Raw genomic sequence first — 17,666 nt, 5'->3', positions numbered from 1 at the left:
TCTGAATCTGAGTCAGAATCCTAAGTTTAAAGTCAGATTTTTCTTTCAGTGGCCCTAACGTCATATAACATTTAACCAACATGCGTACATTTGTGTGAATGCGCAAATTAATGGTCAAGATAGCTTTTAAGAAGGGTGTTCAGCTGCTGACATAACAGATTATTATTACTGAAACCGCGGCCCACTCAACAAAAAATATACAAGAGATATAGGAAAGGGTAAACGTTGAATCCTTTTAGATCTAAAGGAAAGGAAGACATGAGAGACTTATTGTGGAAGTGATGGAGGAAGGGGAAATAGATGGAGATAGAAGCGAGGGCGAATAAAAGACGGGACTGAAAGAGGAGGAACGAAGCGAGATACTGAACTCTGCTGCATCGGAAGGAACAGAAAAGAAGTACGAAGCAGCAACGGCAAGAATTTACAAGGGCTGGAAAAAGGAGCTGGAATCCCAGATAAAAGCCAGTGATGCAGATTTGATAGTGTGGCTGTGAAAGAGATGGAGTGCATTAGGGAACAAAACCATGAAAGATGCATCAAAGAGCGGACCGTTCAAGCTACTGGGGGTTGAGGAAGAGTAGAAAGGGTCACATGAAAGGACTTTTCTACAACAAAAGAGATTAATGTAAGATGAAAAAGAGACAGAATAAAGAGGAAATGTGTGGGATTTTAGCCAACCCAGAGGAGTTATTTCTGGATTAGTGTGACAGGAGGAAGAAGAAATTGAATATGTTTGAAGGAGACTTTGAACGTTCAGGCGGAAAGGTGAGGCCAGTTTCGTCTCGGTCCTTTCTTGAAAATAATTTCTGACATACTTAAACTGTAGCTGCATTTCCATTACAAATGTGCGCAAAGCTTTGTCAGTATTTCACTAACGTTGAAAGTAAAAACACAGTTTCGCAATTGCGGTGTTTCTATTAAATGAGATTTAAATAATTAAAATCACACGTGAACAAGTTTGTTCATGCGATAAATCATTAAAAAACATGTGCGCCTTCGTCCTCCAACTACTTCCTGTTGCCTTCTTCTTCGTGGTTTTTGCCAGTGGTAACATCCGGCTATTGATCATGTGACTTGTGCGATGCGAAAAAAGTGTTTCCATTGCAGTTTTTTGAAATGAACCAATCTCACCCAGCACCAATACGTCTTATCTGAAAATGAGAGTTCTTTTGAAATTGGCATGTTTCCATTAGGCATATTTATGTTTGGTCAATGGCAAAGCAGCTGTTGACATTAGCCAGCCCAGTGTAGACTAATGGAGGGAAGAAGAAGGAAGGAGTAGCAGCAGGAAAAGGATACAGAGAGGGGGTGCAGGCATAAACCGAGGTCATTATTCTGTCCATTTCTGTCCGCCGTGGATTGATCCACAGATGGGACACACACACACGCACACAGAGGAGGTAATAGGTGCTGAACCCTTCATTGATTTAATTGGGTTTCTATCTCATTCTGAGTTGGTTTGTTGTTTACGAGTATCCAGAACACACATACAAATTTGTATTAACTTCTATTTTAAGGAGAACTGAAGTGTTTTTAAGATAAAATCAGAATCAGAATATACTTTATTGAACTCCCAAGAGGAAATTGCTTATTTGTTGACAAGCTACTCCCATCCAAAGTGTTAAATATTAGCAATTCTAAATATAGCCATGGGTGATATAAAATTTGTAAAATCCCAAGTAATCTAAATCTGACCCAAATGTAAAGTAAATTAAATCAAATTAATAAAATTAATTAAAAAACAAGAAATAGCCTTAGGTGAAAGAAAATCACAAAATATGCGTATCATAAAATTAAAATACATATTTTCCGGATGACAAATAGCATTTCAACAGCGAGTGGATGAATATGGGCGCCATTTGCCCTACACGTTATTGTCCGGATATTTAGCGCATGCGCAAAGCGCTGGAGGATAAAAAGACTAGTCCTTTACGAACAGAAAATATTACTGGAGTCTCTTTCTTAGACACACTTTAAAGTATGCCTACTTTAAAGACATATTCATATGAAACATTGTCAGAACTGAATAAGTAAGCTCCGACAGGAAATTACAACCCGAACTTATAAAAACAAAGGCAAATAGAGGGAGGATGACGTCACCACAGACAACAAGACGAAACAATGAGGAGCTTATCTCCGCGCTCGTGTCATACAGGTATGTGCTGCATTTAATCACCAGAATAGAAATTCATATTAATGTACTAAATTCACAAATTGTACTTTAGAGATAATAATAGGTTCTGACCGTTCTAACGTTCCCGTCTCGGACTTTATGCGCGTGGTCTTGGCAGCCATGACAGTCCTGATCACCAGAATCCAAATCTGAAACCTTTTCACTCGATTCTGAACATCCAGCTGTCGGTTTAGGGTCATCCACTGATGTTGGTTTTATATCATTTACTCCCATAAAGTCTTCCGGCATTTCTTCACATGCAAAAAAGGGGCTTCGTCTTCCATTTCTTCTTGTAAACAACCAGACAGTAGGCTAGCGTCGTTTCAGTAGCTAGCTGAGGCGCAGTGACGTCATGAACCGAAGACGACAAAAATCTCCTCGCTTAAGAATTTATTTACAAAAACGATAAAAACAAATTATTTAAACTTTAGCTCAGAGAAATGTTATATGGTATGTTTTGTGGAAGTGTTCCCTAATTTTTTTGAGATTTGATTTTAGTTCTTTATTTATTAACCACCAGTAAGACTAGCATTAGTGGACAAAAACGCCAGGAAAGTATGCAAATGCACATGTAAAAGTTTATTTAATTAAAATTTCTCTGACATTAATTTAATAACAATGTCACTGAATACCTGCCAAATCTCTCTGTTTACAAAGGCTAATACGACAAAGATGTGAAGTAATGGTCTTGTATTGGTAAATATTGACAGGTCAGCCAAGTCTGTTGCAATAAGCAATTAAAAAATTAATCGTATGATAAATTAAAATGAGCTCAATAATTTTTATTCTGACATCTAGTATTTTTGTATTCATGGTTTCGGTTGTGTGTGGTTTTTGTTAACTTTTTTATTTTTGGTTTTTGGTTGTGTTTCATTTTGGATACTTAAAATTTAAGTTTATTAGTCTTTGAGAAGACAAAATTGTCTTCCATGAAAATGGTCTTTAATACAAGTGAGCATTTATCGCATCGTTTAACTGTCCTGAAAAATGTCTTATGATGAGAATTTTGATTTATTGTTGTGTTGATAAATTCCAATTAATGATAAGTTAAAAAAACAAAACTGATCATGGAAAATGTGTTTTTCTGCTATTCATTGTTCAACAAGAGCAATTAGTAAATTTGAAAATATTATTAAATGCAGTTACTATTTGCGGCTTAGTGATATAAATTGAACTTTTTAAAGTAAAGCGCATCCTGAAGAAACATTTGGGCATGTTCTTAAGATCAATATTTGTGCCATACAATTAAAAACAAGCAGTAATAAATAGTTTCTTTCTAATAATTTTTTACCAAAATATTGCCCACCTCTAGTGTCAAAACAACAATATTAATGTTTATTGTGATAATTCCCATCAAAATTTGTTATTGTGACATTGCTAAGCTAAGATGTAGTGGTTTTAACAAAATGAGGAAAATTGTTGAATCTTGAAGTGCTGTTTTCATGTTAGAACAGGCAGCAGGTGAATAAATATGTGCAAGTTGTGCTGTAATCTGGAGTTTAATGGATACAATATTCAGTTTTGTGTCAGAATGCTTGCCTTTTTCTTGTAATCTGTGCATCAAATGGCCTTTTCTGATGCTACACTCGATCTAAGGTGGACTGAACGTCACGTCTGCCACAAATATATTCAAATGTAGTCTGAATAAATGCAGCAACAAGGTCAGACTAGACGGCGTTACAACTGTTTCTCTGATGATATTCTTAGAGATCAAAGAGGCTGGAGCTGCTGGTGAGCAGAGCGTTTGGAGAACACGGGAAAAATTCAAATTAAACTAAATGTCAGTGATGTTTTGTGAGGGGGGGACTATGGAAAATAAAGAACCACAGACTGGAAACAATTATAATCAACCCAGTTTGGGCATTGTGCTTTCTTTGACATTTTTGAAGTGCACTTCATTTATTGAGATTTTCCTTGGAATTTACATTATTAAATGTCACAACTTGTTTGTCTAGCAGACATTCTGTAAATGTTGTCATTTTCTACACTTTAGATTCTTCTTTGCACCCATTTTATTATTCCGAGCTACAATATTGTAGTACAATGGATAGAAATTCATTAAAAATCCATTGTTTTTAATGGAAATTATAAAATTTTTCATGTCTTTTGTCACACTTCACTTGTATTTAAAACCATATCAAGCCAACATTAGATAATTTCTCATTAGAGAATAAACCCCATTTTTGCTGTTTATCTTTAAATATACTCCGTTTCTACATGTGTGACAGTACGGAGGTCTAACAAGAATATCCAGTGTCATCTGTTAGCTCAGTTAACAGATGTCCTCAAATCATTGCTCTCGGCTTAATCACGTCTGACAGTTAATATTTTCATGATTCATTGTTCACAAGAGCGGAAAGAAGAAAGGGCTGGACAGCTGAACAGGTAGCCTGTGTAGATGATGAGCTGTCAGTCAGAGGGAAACATGCAGTAAATAATATCTCCAGTACCTCCTTTGGCATTTTTAGGGCATAATTTGCAGCATTATCTACACTTTTTGGCAGAGGTAACAGTCTTTGACCATTCTTCAATGTAATATCAATATTTCAGAAGTGCATAACTTCTGGATGTTTCAGATTTAATTTAAAAGGGTTAATTTTCCACTTAGCTTGTCTTAAAGTTATGCAGCAGACTGCTAATGACCCATAAATTTTATTCTGGTGTGTTGAACGAGGAGAAGATCTAAAGTATTGAGGACGTCAGACCTAAAGGACATTATTGACATCTCTGATCTAGATTGTCTTTTGTCCTGGGACCATTTCTACTCTTCACAGGTTCTCTTCAGTTACTCATTTGGTTTTCTGTATGAGATTAAGGGACAATTCACACCAGCATTGTTTAATTTGCTTTAATCCAACTCCAGTTTGTTTGTGGAAGTGTGAATGCGAAATCAAACTCTGATGCGGACCAAAAAGTCAACTCTGTTCTGGCTAAAAACCTAGGTCTTGGTTCGGTTGAAGTGAACTCTGGTGCGGTTCTATTGTATATGGGGACGCCAAGCGGACCGGAAACTACTCCATAAGCAGGAAAAGGACTACAACGCAGGGTTTTCTGGGTAAATACAACCTAGTGAGTCAAGAAGTAGGTGGAGAAATGGTTCACGTTCTTTTACCAAAGACAAAAGAGAAATCCTACAACCGGTAAAATCTGATGCCACTCTATTTTTGTTTACGATTTGTGAAGATGGAAGTTGCAGTCGTGTCTTCTTTGGAGGTTTTTGTGTTGTTCCCTTCAGTGTATCTTGTCGCAGCGCCCCCATAGGTGAAGAGGAGAACAGGTTCTTCAAAGTGTTTGGTTTTGTTGGACATAGTGCAATGTGAAAATGAACCGCATCAGCTGAAAATGTAACAAATGTTTCAATTTTAGTCCCCAATTGTACCAAGTTTACTGGACTATCAAGTGTGAAAACATCTTTAGTGCAGCAGTTGAGATGGTCATAGCAAAGGAGGAACATTTCTATGTTGATCTAGTCGTATATTTTAAATTATTTAGCAGTAACGTGGCAATTTGTGTCGTTTTGCTGTAAAAATTCACAAGATTGTTATTGAAATTCTTGGTATTTTAAATAGTTTATAATACTACTGACTGGGTTTACAGGAACCAAAGCATTTCAGATGCGTTTATTTTGCATATATTCATCTTTTATTTTATACCATACCAACCTTGACTATTTATTGTTAAAAATTATTCATCCAAAGCATACATTCCTGGCTCAAGTCCCAGGATAGGTTATTAGAGACGGTACAACTGAAAAGAGTTTGGATTGGTGTGAAGATTTTGTCTAATGGTTGTAGAGACTTTGTGATTTCAAGGTTTTTTTTTCCCAATAAGTAAATATTTATGTATTACAGTTTGGAGTTTTTGCACATCATAAATATCTGCGTAAAATGCTGTATTTATTTCAAATGAAAAGTTTAGGACAAGTTCTTATTAACAGACTGAATAATGAAGTGTAGACTTCGAATGTACAAAAGAGGAAGGGATTACTGAACATATAGTTACCAGAGTGGTTCCCCGTTATGCTAAAGTGGAATATATTAACAATTTTTTTTTTCTGAAAGTACTGCACTGCTGTGTTTTATAATGATTTTGGGGAGAGGAGCATTCTGATGTCAGTGTAGTGGAACGGCAGGTAGCTCCTACTGGTTATGCCTGCTGTCAAGTCCAGAGGTGCTATAGCAGTTTAATGAGCTGGCTCACAGTTGGACAGAAGACACTGCAGTGTGTCATATAAAGAAGGGAGAGAATAAGTTGAGACAACATAACTTTTTGTGGGAAGAAAAAAGTAGTTTAGAGGACAATCTGCAACTCAGCATATTGTGCTCTATTTATATCGCAGCTTATGATCGCTGATAGGATTGGAGCTCAAAATCATTGCAATTCGTTCTACATGTAGCCTCAAAAAATTGAGTTTGCTAGCATGGCCAGACTATGTCCGCTGACTGTAGATCTACTGTGTGGGAATGTTGAAAATCCCCTCTGTAATGTTTTCGCTGACAAGAAAATCTTACACAGTAAGAACAGGGAGAGTTATGTCAAAAGTAATATGGCTGTAAAGTAATCAGTCAGAATGCATCATAGACTCAGCTAGCTAAAGATGCTACAATACTCAATCTGCTAACATTGCTAATGCTACTATACTAATTCCAAAAATAATCTAGCTGGTTACAAACTGGATCTATTATAATGCATCAGACTCTCAGCTAGCTAAGGGTGCTAATGTTAGAATACGCAATCTGCTAAAGTTGCTAATGCTACCATACTAATTCTAGCTTTAACCTTACTGGGTGAACTCTACATTAGTCAGAATGCATCATAATGCATCAGACACTCAGCTAGCTAAGGATGCCAATGTTAGAATTACTAATGCTAATGTGCTAATGCTAGCAATAATCTAACTAGCTATAAACTGTATTAATCAAAATGCCTCATAATGCATTAGACACCCAGTTAGCTCAACATGCTAATGTTACCTGTCATAATATTACTAATACTTTACCTTAATAAATCTTTATAATAATACAGCGGTACCTTACCCGGCTAATTGTAGCATAATATAGGCTTAGATAAATGTATTCATTAGGGGGAATTTATCAAGTTTCTAGTTGGGGGGAAAAAATAAAAAAGAATAAACTCAGCATTTAGTTTACTTGGAAAATTGAGGAGTCTTCAATTTTCAGATTGATTTATTCATTATATAATTCACAGCATAATAAGCTGAGCTAACTTTCATTTACCTGATCTGCTAGAGAGCTAACATGCTAATGTAACATCAAAAAATCAACTTGGACAAAAAAAACATGCATTTGATTCACTCAGATATTCAATAATATCAAGTTTTATTATTTCTATTATTTTTCTTTAACGCATAAATGACTATATTGTTAATAGGGTGAATTTGATAAGTTTTCAAAAATCAACTATTAGCTAATTTTGAGGTGGTAAATTACACAGTTAATAAGTAAAATGTAACAAAAAGATTGACGGCTATCAAAGGTTCTTGAAATTTCAAGATATTGAGGGAGTCAGTGGCACAAAAGATCTAAAAGTCTTTTTTTCATAGGTTTTTGTCAAAGATCCAATTTGTACGCGTTTAACTGAGATGGATACCTGGCGGTCCAAATGTAACTCGCTTTGCCGCTCTCTGCGTTTATTGAGGGTAAACTCTCTGGTGTTTCACTCCGGCTACAGAAACTCACTCAGAGAGAGGTGCTAAGAGGCCCCAGAGGGTTCGGGAACACATGCAGAGAGCAGCCACACATATTCAGGCGCACGTACCATAAATGAGAACAAGACCTCACAAAATCCTCATTTGCATGCAGTGGAAGAGATGCGCTCCCTGCAAAGATGCTAAAAACAGCCACACGCTCCTACCTCTTACTCTCCACTTCACAGCAAAACCTGTCAGTGGCGGAGGAGACGAGAGTCAGGGAGGCCGGGAGTCAAGATGGGCCCCGATTAATTAGGCAGCTCTCCTTCTCTGGAGAAGGTGATAACGACTGCTGCAGTGACCCTCGGCCACGGCGGGCAGCTTTGGAGAAGCGGTCGAGGAGAGCTGGAGTGGTCGGTGGGTGGGTGTTTGGTTTCACAGGTTAAGAATCTCTTAAAAGCTCCAGTGGTTCAGCCTAACAAGCTAAAAAAGACTAGAACAGAGCAAAAGGCAGCTTGAAAGGATGGTGGAGGGGTCCCCTGTTTGGGATAGCCAACATGAGGGGTGGGTAGTGTAGTCAAGTAAGAGTACAATGTTTACCCAAGTAAAAGTAAAAATAGTAGAAAAGTCTACTCAAGTACTGAGTAACTAATCAAATTATCAATCATCTAATATTTAAAAATTACCCCATCAGATGGACCAAAATTCCTGTGCTCCTTATGGAGAATGCTATATAGCCACTAACCCCTTTCTTTTAAATCAATATCTGAAACTCTAAATAATATAAAAGCAACATCCATTGTCTGTACTTTTCTACTTCTGAAACATGGGAAGATACTGATGCAAACTGGCTAAGAGCCCAGTAAAAAATGCCACTATTTCATGACAAGTGACCCCCCCCCCCCCCTTCCTCCACCTTGGCTTCCACTTTTGCTGACTCGGCACTTCCCGGTCAGCCATTAACCACAGTCCCTGTGTCAGAGCGTGGTTTGGGAGCCAGATAAGCAGATATTAGCCATCAGCAGAATGGCCCCTGGGGGGAGGAGGAGCCTTGGCTGGGCATCAGTGGGCAGTGAAGGGCAGAAACTGGCGAGGACATCCGAGGCCGTCGCCAAGCGAGGTCAGGAAGGAGAACCGATTACATGTCATCCTGCCGCTGCCGCTGCAGTAATCTGGCTTTAAAAATATATATAGCTGTAAGTATTACGAGATTTAATCAAATTGGGACTCAGAAACTGGGGGTTTTCTTTGTGAAGCAAACATTACGGTTTATTTGTAGGTTAATAGGAGAAGTGAAGTTTGATTTGTATCAATGCAACCAAAGAGAAATGGCATCCTCTTCATTTACCGAAATAAAAGTCTGACAATAAAGAAGGTGAAATATCATACCTAAATAAATACAAAGTTGAAATTATTGGTCTCTTTGTCTCGTCCTGTGGGTGTTTTTTTCTTTGGTTTCTCTTTTGGTTCTTTATTTTTTTTACTTTAGTTCTTTTTTTCGTTCCATTCTATTTTTGGTTCTTTTGTTTTTTCTTTGTTTCTCTTTGTCTTTGGTTCTGTTTTTCTTTCTCTGGTTCTTTCTTTGGTTCCCTTTTTGGTCTTTTTGTCTTTCCTTGGTATTTTTTTTTTCCTTTCTGTCTTTGGTCCTTTTTTGGTTCTTTCTTTATTTGATTCTTTTATTGGTTCTTTCTTTGTTTGACTCTTTCTTTTTTGTTCTTTTTTTCTCTTCTTTGAAAATTCCTAAAAATACACAATCGTGTTTGATATCCGAAAGTAAATGTGTCAAATTAAGATCCATTCAATAATTTAGAATATTAGTCCATTTATTTCAGAAACTTTGTCACCAACTGAAACACTTTATGTAGATTAATTACACACATATGGGAATGTGGGCTTAATGAAAAGTATATTTAATTCTCACTTAAGCAAGACTAATCGGGATGTATTTTCTAATTGATTGCATGATTATGTTTACTTAAAGGTCTTAAAATTTAAGTTAAATTTCTCAATATGGCACCTCTTTACTGTTTTTATGTTTTATGGAGCAACATAAGTTTTATAAAAGTAGCAATATTATCCTCTTGTAAGCAAGGGGGAAGTTAGCTTTTCTTCAGTTAGCTTACAGGCAGCAATAGGTGGAGGAGGGGTTTCTGCATCACTGTCTTCTCCATTCAGCTGGAGATCTTCTCTAGATTTTCATTAAATACATTTTAAACCACATAAATAAAGAGTTTCATTGGTTTTGAAACCAACTTTTAACTTTTAAAACCTTGTTATACCTAACCAAACCATTCCTACTGCAGGAGAGCAGCAGAATGCTAATAGGGCTGGTAAACAAAGTGATTTACTGTGTGTGCATTTATTGTTTAAAAGAGCAGTGCATCTTTGAGACTGCAGAAATATGTTAGAAGATGCTGTAATACTATTAGGATCGCTGTGCGTACAGTGTTGTTTAATTTGCATAGAAATTGGTATCAGGAGTCCGTGGTGGATGTTGTTTATGTAGCGTAAATAATAAAGGATCAAGGTGGAAGACTTGGCAGCGCCGCTTTGTATTTCATTCAGGTCCTCAGATCTTTGTACAATATTGGGGATATAAAACCTTTTTGTGCAGGTATACAAAATAAATACTCCAAGGAAATCAGTTGCCGCTGCAGCGTTCCAGCAAAGTTCAAGTAATTTTATTATAAATGTAAAATTTCCTGGAAAAGCTTGTCGTAACTTTTGAATCTTTTGTCACACTACGAACAAAAACTTTAAATTTAATTCGATCAAGAAAAAGCAGGATGATAATTATTCATGGTTTTTGAAATGCTTTATAAATATTTATTCCTCTTTACTCTTTATGCTCCTCTAATCTGGAACAAATTTTTAGAAAACTGCAAAACTGCTGAAACACTGAGTTCTTTTATAGGGCTAAAACCTTGTTTAGAGCCACCTTTGATTACTTGTAAATAAAGTTGATGTATGAACTTGATGATTTTGATGATGGAATTTGAGAAAATGTAACATTTATTTCTTGTTTCATTATGTTTTTATGGTGTAAAGCTTCGAACTGCCTTGTTTCCGATTTGATTTGACTCACTGATTTAAATAAAATTTTTATTTTGTCGGTCACAAATTGGGAAGTTTTGGGAGCCACTGGCTTAGTCAAATCCCTGACCTAAGTCTAGTTGAGAATCAGAAACATGAGTGGAAATTCATGTTCACAGAATTTAAGATAAAAAAAATCAGTCTCCATATCAAGATAATTATAGATAACTAAGATGAATGAACAAAAACTGAAACTGAGAAAACATTTCCACTAACTGAAATACGTAAAAGGGAAAAACTGCAGCAAACTGGGACTATATTGTGTGTTTATGAAAATAAATAAAACAAAATTGACGGTATAGATGTTATATCCTTAATTTTTGTGTTTCTGACTCTACTTACTGATGAAAAATTGATTTTATTTTCCACACAATTTTACGTCGACTGACGTAAAATGGCGACAGCAAAAGTTTGTTGTTCATCTATAATTGATTACATTTTTTTTTAAAATTGTATCTTAAGCTGAGTATTCATTACCCAATCAATGTAAACATAATCACAACACAATACTTAGACCTTTTTGAATTCTGCACCAAAAAAACTACCCAAAGTATGAAGAAACTAAAACTACAGAAAAACTAAACAATATTTAACTAATAAAAACTAGCAAACAACACTCTTAAACCTTTCTGAATTAGACAAAAACTAAGCAATAATTTAAAACCCAGCTGTGCAAAACTGATAGTGAAACACTCCCAGAAAGACATTTTTGGTAAAACAAAACGAAAAGTTTGTATCATATTCTCTCCCCTCCTAACCAAAGACCAATTATCAACTAGTTTCTGTTGTTCCATCTCACAAAATCTCCAGACGAAACATTGAATTTTGTGTTTGCGATGTGACAGAATGTGGAAAAGTTCAACGCCTGAACGCGTCTGCGCTGTGGAAAAGAATTTACTGCTGGCTTGCACAGCACTGTACATCCAGCACATACAGATTTGTAGACTAAAAGGTCTGTAGAAACAATTTGTTTGAAAATAAGAACTCAAGCAGAACAAAAACCTTTTGCCGCAGTAGATTTATTTCTCTGGCCCAAGTCAGCACCGCAGGATTAAATAAGTTCAGAGCTGCGGTCAGCTCTCTGGGAACCATGTTGCTCTGCATTTCTCTTCCCCTCCATCTTCTCCTCTCTGATATTTGATGTTTGGGATGTTTGAACCAGAAACCAAACTAAAAAAAAACCCTCAAACAGAGAAGCTAAATATTCCACTAACAGTATTGACTCATCAGCGCACCCTCCACACAGATAAATAAACACTGACTCATGGATATGCACACATCAAACAGCCGCTGAAGTACAAAACACACTGCAGGAACAGACCGCTGTCGCACAGAAACGATTCATTTAAATCACCACTGTCCCAACGCTGCACTTTTAATAGACCTCTGCCTCTTTACGGCTCTCCACATCTTAAACCCATCAATCCGCCGCTCCGCTTCTCTGCGTGTTTCTCCGTCATATCTGATGGCAGCGGTGACGCAGCCTCCCTCCGTCCCTCTCATCTGTGTTTGCCCACTTTATCTCCGTCCTTTCACAACCAACTCCTTTCATTTTACCACAGGTCCCTCTATTTTTTTTGTTGTTGTTGTTTTGTTCCCTTGTTATTTCTTTCTTCTTCATTTCCCTCCTTTGCTCAGAGAGCTTGAGCCAGTGCAGCGGCAGTGCATGTGGGGAGGGATTAGATGAAGGAAAAAGAGAGGGAGAGCCGAGCAGAAAGTGAGTCAGAGGCAGAAGTCAAGGACAGCAAACAAGAAGAGACGGATCGACTGGGAGGCTGTAAATGAGCTTTCTGGAGGGATGAATTCAACGAGGACAGATTCTCTGCGACCCATTGAGCAACGAAGAAATCGACTTGGAGATCAAATTTCTGCTGTTTCAATAAGCAGCTCACAAACTTTCACTAATGACGTGCAGGAAGCAAAGAAGGTCTTCAAATGATTCATTAAAGTAAAAATCACCTTTGATAGTTCATGTTTATTTCCAATTAGTAGAAACCAAAACATGAAGGACATATTGATGTCTAATAAATTTTTATAACCAGTGCAACAGAAATTGATTTAGGTTGCTTTCACATCACCACATTTTAGTCAGAATTAATTGAACTCTAGTCTGTTTGTCCAGAAAGTCCAGTTTGTTTGGGAGGAAACAAACGAAGTGAACTCTGAGCCGCCTAACAACCTCGATCTCGGTTTGATTAAAGTGAACTCTGCCGCAGTTCGAATTCGGATGTGAACGGCAAGCAGATCAGAGACCGCTCCAAAAGCAGGAAGTGGACTAAAATGCAGGGCATTCTGGGTAAATAAAACCAAAACAAACACTCTAGTGGAAGAAATGGCTTCTGATCTTTTGCCAAAAGCAAAAGAGAAATCCTACAAAAATCTGATGTCACAACATTTTTGTTTACATTTTATGAAGAAGGAAGTTGTGCTCAGTGTCTTCTTCTGAGGTTTTTCTGTAATTCCCCCCCCCTCCGTAATAGCAATACGCTTTTGTAGTATCTCGGTATATCTTAACAGAAATTAATTTTTATTTTTTATGTGTTGCTTCTATGCATCTCTGAATGAATAGACGCTTAATTTCCCCCGATATTATTCACATCGCCCAGAGGACAAACTTTTCATAGAAAATCAGCTTGTAGCTCCTTGCTACCAACAGTCAGAAAGGGACTGTTTATGACTTATTGATCCAAGAAGTTGGAATCAGTCGCAGTGCGCTTCATGCTTCAGGGGTAAATGGAAAAGGCTTCACGGCGTGTTGCTCTGACTTTCTTTATCTGCACTTATATCGTGCCGGCAAGTTAACAAAAACACCTGGGCTAATAGAGATCTTTGTGTCCTTCGGAAGTCAAGGTGAAGAGCGGCAGTGGCAGAGAAAGGCGTAGGTGTGTGATGCGTGACTGTGCAGCTCAAAGAAAGAATCTGTTCATTTTCTGATAAAGTGGGATAAAAAAAAGAAAATCTGGGTTACATAAATCATTTCTCGGAAAGCCTGTTAATTTTCCCACATTTGTTAACTAAATACATTTGTAATATTTGCAGCAGAGTTGACGGTGCTGCACCCATGTTGCCTTTCTGTCAATGAAAAACAGGTTTTTCTGCCACTTCTCTGTGATTTATTGAGTTGGACAATCAATGTTTATAGAAACAAGACATTCACTAATTTAACTAATGTGTCTCTGGGTTGCTTGGTCAGACACTGGTGTTTGATGGCACCCCATTTTGTGACTGTGTTGGTCACTCTGGCGCAAACAGATCTGATCCTGAAGTGTTTATTGTTGTGGAAATCAGAACTGCAGGTGGAATAATGAATATAGACTGGCATTGCCACTGGTGCAGAGTTTCATTTTGAGATCTCTCTGTTTTAAGAAACCAACCATGCATATGTTTGGAGTGTGGGTGTAAAATGGAGAGAACCCGTCCAAGTATGAGAAGAAAATGTGAAATCCATGCAGAAAGATTTGGATTCAAACTCTTACACCCTCTATTTGTTTCATCCAGAAGGTTTGGACCCGACCTGTAGTGATTCGAGAGCCTTGATTATTATATCTTCTTGAGGAAAATGATCTGTTTCATTTCCCTCAGTGAAACAGGGAATGCTTAAATTAATCGTTAATTAATTTCAGTTAATCGTTAAATTATGTTTTACTATTTAGGCGATTTATCAATATTTTCTTTTATCAAATTTTTTATTCAGTTAATCTTTAGAAAACTTCATAGGTTGATTACTAAAATAATTGTTTAGTTTGAGAGATGATTGCCTTCTGGAGGAGTGGACTGTTGAAGTTTTAAATTTCACCAACTGCTTACATATGCGTCTATTTTCCTACATTTCACTTATATTCAGAAAAAAAAAAACAGCGACAAATACTCTGTTGACACATTTTTACCACGGGCCCTTTTACCAGCGCTCCGTTTCACGCCGCTGAGCAGATCTGAAATTAGCTGTGAGTAAATAAAACGGGATAAATGAGAGGGAAAGAAGTGTGGCTGCACAGAGCCAGAGTCGGTTTGGCTCAGCTGGCCGGGATGTCTGCAGTTCTGTTCTGGGACGCATCAGGTCCTGACCAATAACACCCGCACACCTGCTCTCTGCCTCCCACATCTCCCTCATTTCCCCTCCAAGCAGCTGCCAAGCCCATAATAACGCTTCCCCATAACAGCATCCCTCCGCTGCAGCCATCTTTTCTGTTTTTTTCCCCTCTTCGTGACCCCATCGTGACCCCTCGTGTTTGCTTTTTCACCAGATCATTCAGTCTCGCCTCTTACATCAAAAAACTTTACTTGACCTTGGGATAAATATTCAAATCTCCCACTTCTGTCGCCTCAGTGCTTAAAGTTGGCAAACAAACCAGAATTATGAATATCACAGTGAGAGACTCTCCAACAGTGTGCGGTCTCCACAGACCTAATTGAAGTTTGATGATTTAATCATTAACCTGTAAAGTAGAGACACATTTGTGATGCTCCGGTTGTCATTGGCTGTCCTCTACTGGAAATTACAGCTAAATCCACAAGAGACAGTAAGACGCTTAGAAGAAAAATATGACTTGGATAGTTTATTGACACTGAAGATGTAAGTTTTACTTACTTTCATAAAAACTGACTTTTCAGCAAATTTGGTAGCCCAAGTTAGTTTCAGTATTCAGATACAACACTGGTTTGCTATGGACATAATTATGACTATTTTAGGTCCCTATTAAGCCTAGATATAAATATATTATTATCATTTATATGTGTATTTTCTGTTTTGGCTTTTAATAGCCTCGTAATCCGCACTGTTTTAAGCTAGGTAGCTTTAGCTTAGTGAAAACAGGACAATAAACAGGTTTTACTCTTAAATTATATTATATATTTGTCAGTAAACTACCGCATGTGCTCTAGACTTTTAAGTTAGCATGTTAGTGTTATTGCTAATGCTAATCCTATGCTAATCAGGGTTTCTAAGTCTAGAAAGAGATTCAGAAAGACAAAATCTTTCACTGCATGCACACTGCAAAACAAAAATAAACCAGAACAGATATAAGCTGAAGAAGTTAGAAACTGCTTAGAAAAAGGAAAACATTTTCAAAGTTAGCACAAATTACAATTGTTTTAACCTAGCACTGCTTTAGCCATGCTCGGAATCTTGTTTTAATATTATTCCTCTAATTTAGTATTAGAGGAACAACTCAGTTTATCATTTCCTAAATCCCTTCATTTTGGAAGACTCTTAAAAACTATCGTTAAATTATTATTTTCATGCCTACCTTATTTTTCTTAGAATTTTTAAAAAAAGAATAATAAAATAAATGCTTTTAAGTTGGATCTTTGGTGGATAAATGCTGTTTTGTGTGGACCTTGCTGAGTTTTGACTGCAGTATCATTTTGTTACACTTCTCCAAAAATATATCCCAGTAATGAGTGTTATGCCAACACTTCCTGTTGTGGAGTTGATTGCTTTCGCTTATATTTAGCATGTTCCTTTGTCTATTAAAAGCCAAAATCACCTGTTGCTGGTGAGAGAAGTCATAAAAATTAGCTCTCTACTACAATTTGTACTCACTTTTTAGTTGAAGAGATTTTCTTTTTTCCCGGTTGACTATTTTAGAAGTCATTAATCAAGGGTGCTAGGGCTCGACCGTGTGTGAATAACCGGTTCGGACAGGCTCGAGAAAAAAAGCAAAGGCCATTTTAAGTACTGTATTACAAAACCTGTCCATCACACACTCTGAGACGCACACTTCCACTCAGTCAGAGTCCGAGTTTTGAGGCGAACTGTGAAGCCCGAGTGATACTGTGTGCACAGAGGTGGTTTAGCAGTAAGAGTGGCCCTCCTCTCTTTATTAAAGGGATGGACGGAGGTGAAGAGGACTGCAGCAGAGGAGAGGGACTCGGCCAGATAGACACATAAAATAGTCCAGAATCGACAGCCTTTGTGAAGAACAAGCTTTTGCAAAGTCACACTTGCCTCAAGCAAAACATCTGAAGTCTCCTGGAATAATAGATTCACCATGCACTCTTTTCTTTCTCGGCATGCCTTTTTCCCCCTCACTACAAAGAGCTGCAGCAAAGAAAGACATTATTTTTTCGCTTTTTTCTTGTCCACATTTTGTCCTCTTCTGCATACAAAAAAAAAGCACACAAACGCTTTTGTTGCATTGACAGCATAATATTGATTTGAGAAAATCTGCTTTTAGGAAGCCAAATAACACAGAATGAAACAGTTGGTGCAAGCGATGGATTTACATGTTTTTCTTCTCAGGAAACAAAGAAATAACATTAAAAAATCTTAAAGTGTGATGAATATAGTAACCTGACAGTGACATTTTCACCTCAGTAACCCCTAAACCACCAAAAAGAAATCTAAATATTGGTACGGTTAGTTTTTACGTCAGCGTTGAACTTTTCCCTTTTACAGTAAAGTGAACATTTTCAGATATCACATTAAATATTCTGTATTTTTAAAATAAATGTTAATTTAATGATATCTAAACTTTTTTTAAAAAATTATTTATCTCTGGAAAACTGGCTTGTTTGTTTCCAGGCAACCAACTAAACCAGTCAAAATAAGCAATAAGTCAATTGATTGCATGATAAATTAAAACAAGCTCAATAATGTTTTATTTTATTTGTTTGTTTTTCTCGTCTCTCTCTTCCTACCAAAGACAGGATAACAAAAGTCTTCAGTCTTGTGCATTGGCATTCAGTTTCCATTTTATTTGTTGTTTCAGTTGTTTAGTGTAGTTCATTTACAGTATTTTTGATAGCAAA

At 37.0% G+C, this 17,666-nt stretch overlaps 1 protein-coding gene across 4 annotated transcripts in view; it reads left to right on the top strand.

The window, feature by feature from the left end:
• The window catches only part of nlgn2a (neuroligin 2a), a 245,369-nt gene that overhangs the window by 24,797 nt on the left and 202,906 nt on the right, over positions 1-17,666 (top strand). The window contains exon 1 of one of the 4 annotated variants that reach the window (XM_028038896.1): positions 2,004-2,155. The exons of the other annotated variants lie outside the window; for them this stretch is intronic. The gene's annotated coding sequence lies outside the window, so the exon portion shown is untranslated. Of the gene's footprint in view, positions 1-2,003; positions 2,156-17,666 lie in introns of those variants that run through there. 4 annotated transcript variants of the gene reach the window in all.

Source organism: Xiphophorus couchianus, chromosome 14 (assembly GCF_001444195.1).
Source record: "Xiphophorus couchianus chromosome 14, X_couchianus-1.0, whole genome shotgun sequence".
NCBI classification, from domain to species: Eukaryota; Metazoa; Chordata; class Actinopteri; order Cyprinodontiformes; family Poeciliidae; genus Xiphophorus; species Xiphophorus couchianus.
This window is presented reverse-complemented; position numbering and strand designations above follow the sequence as displayed.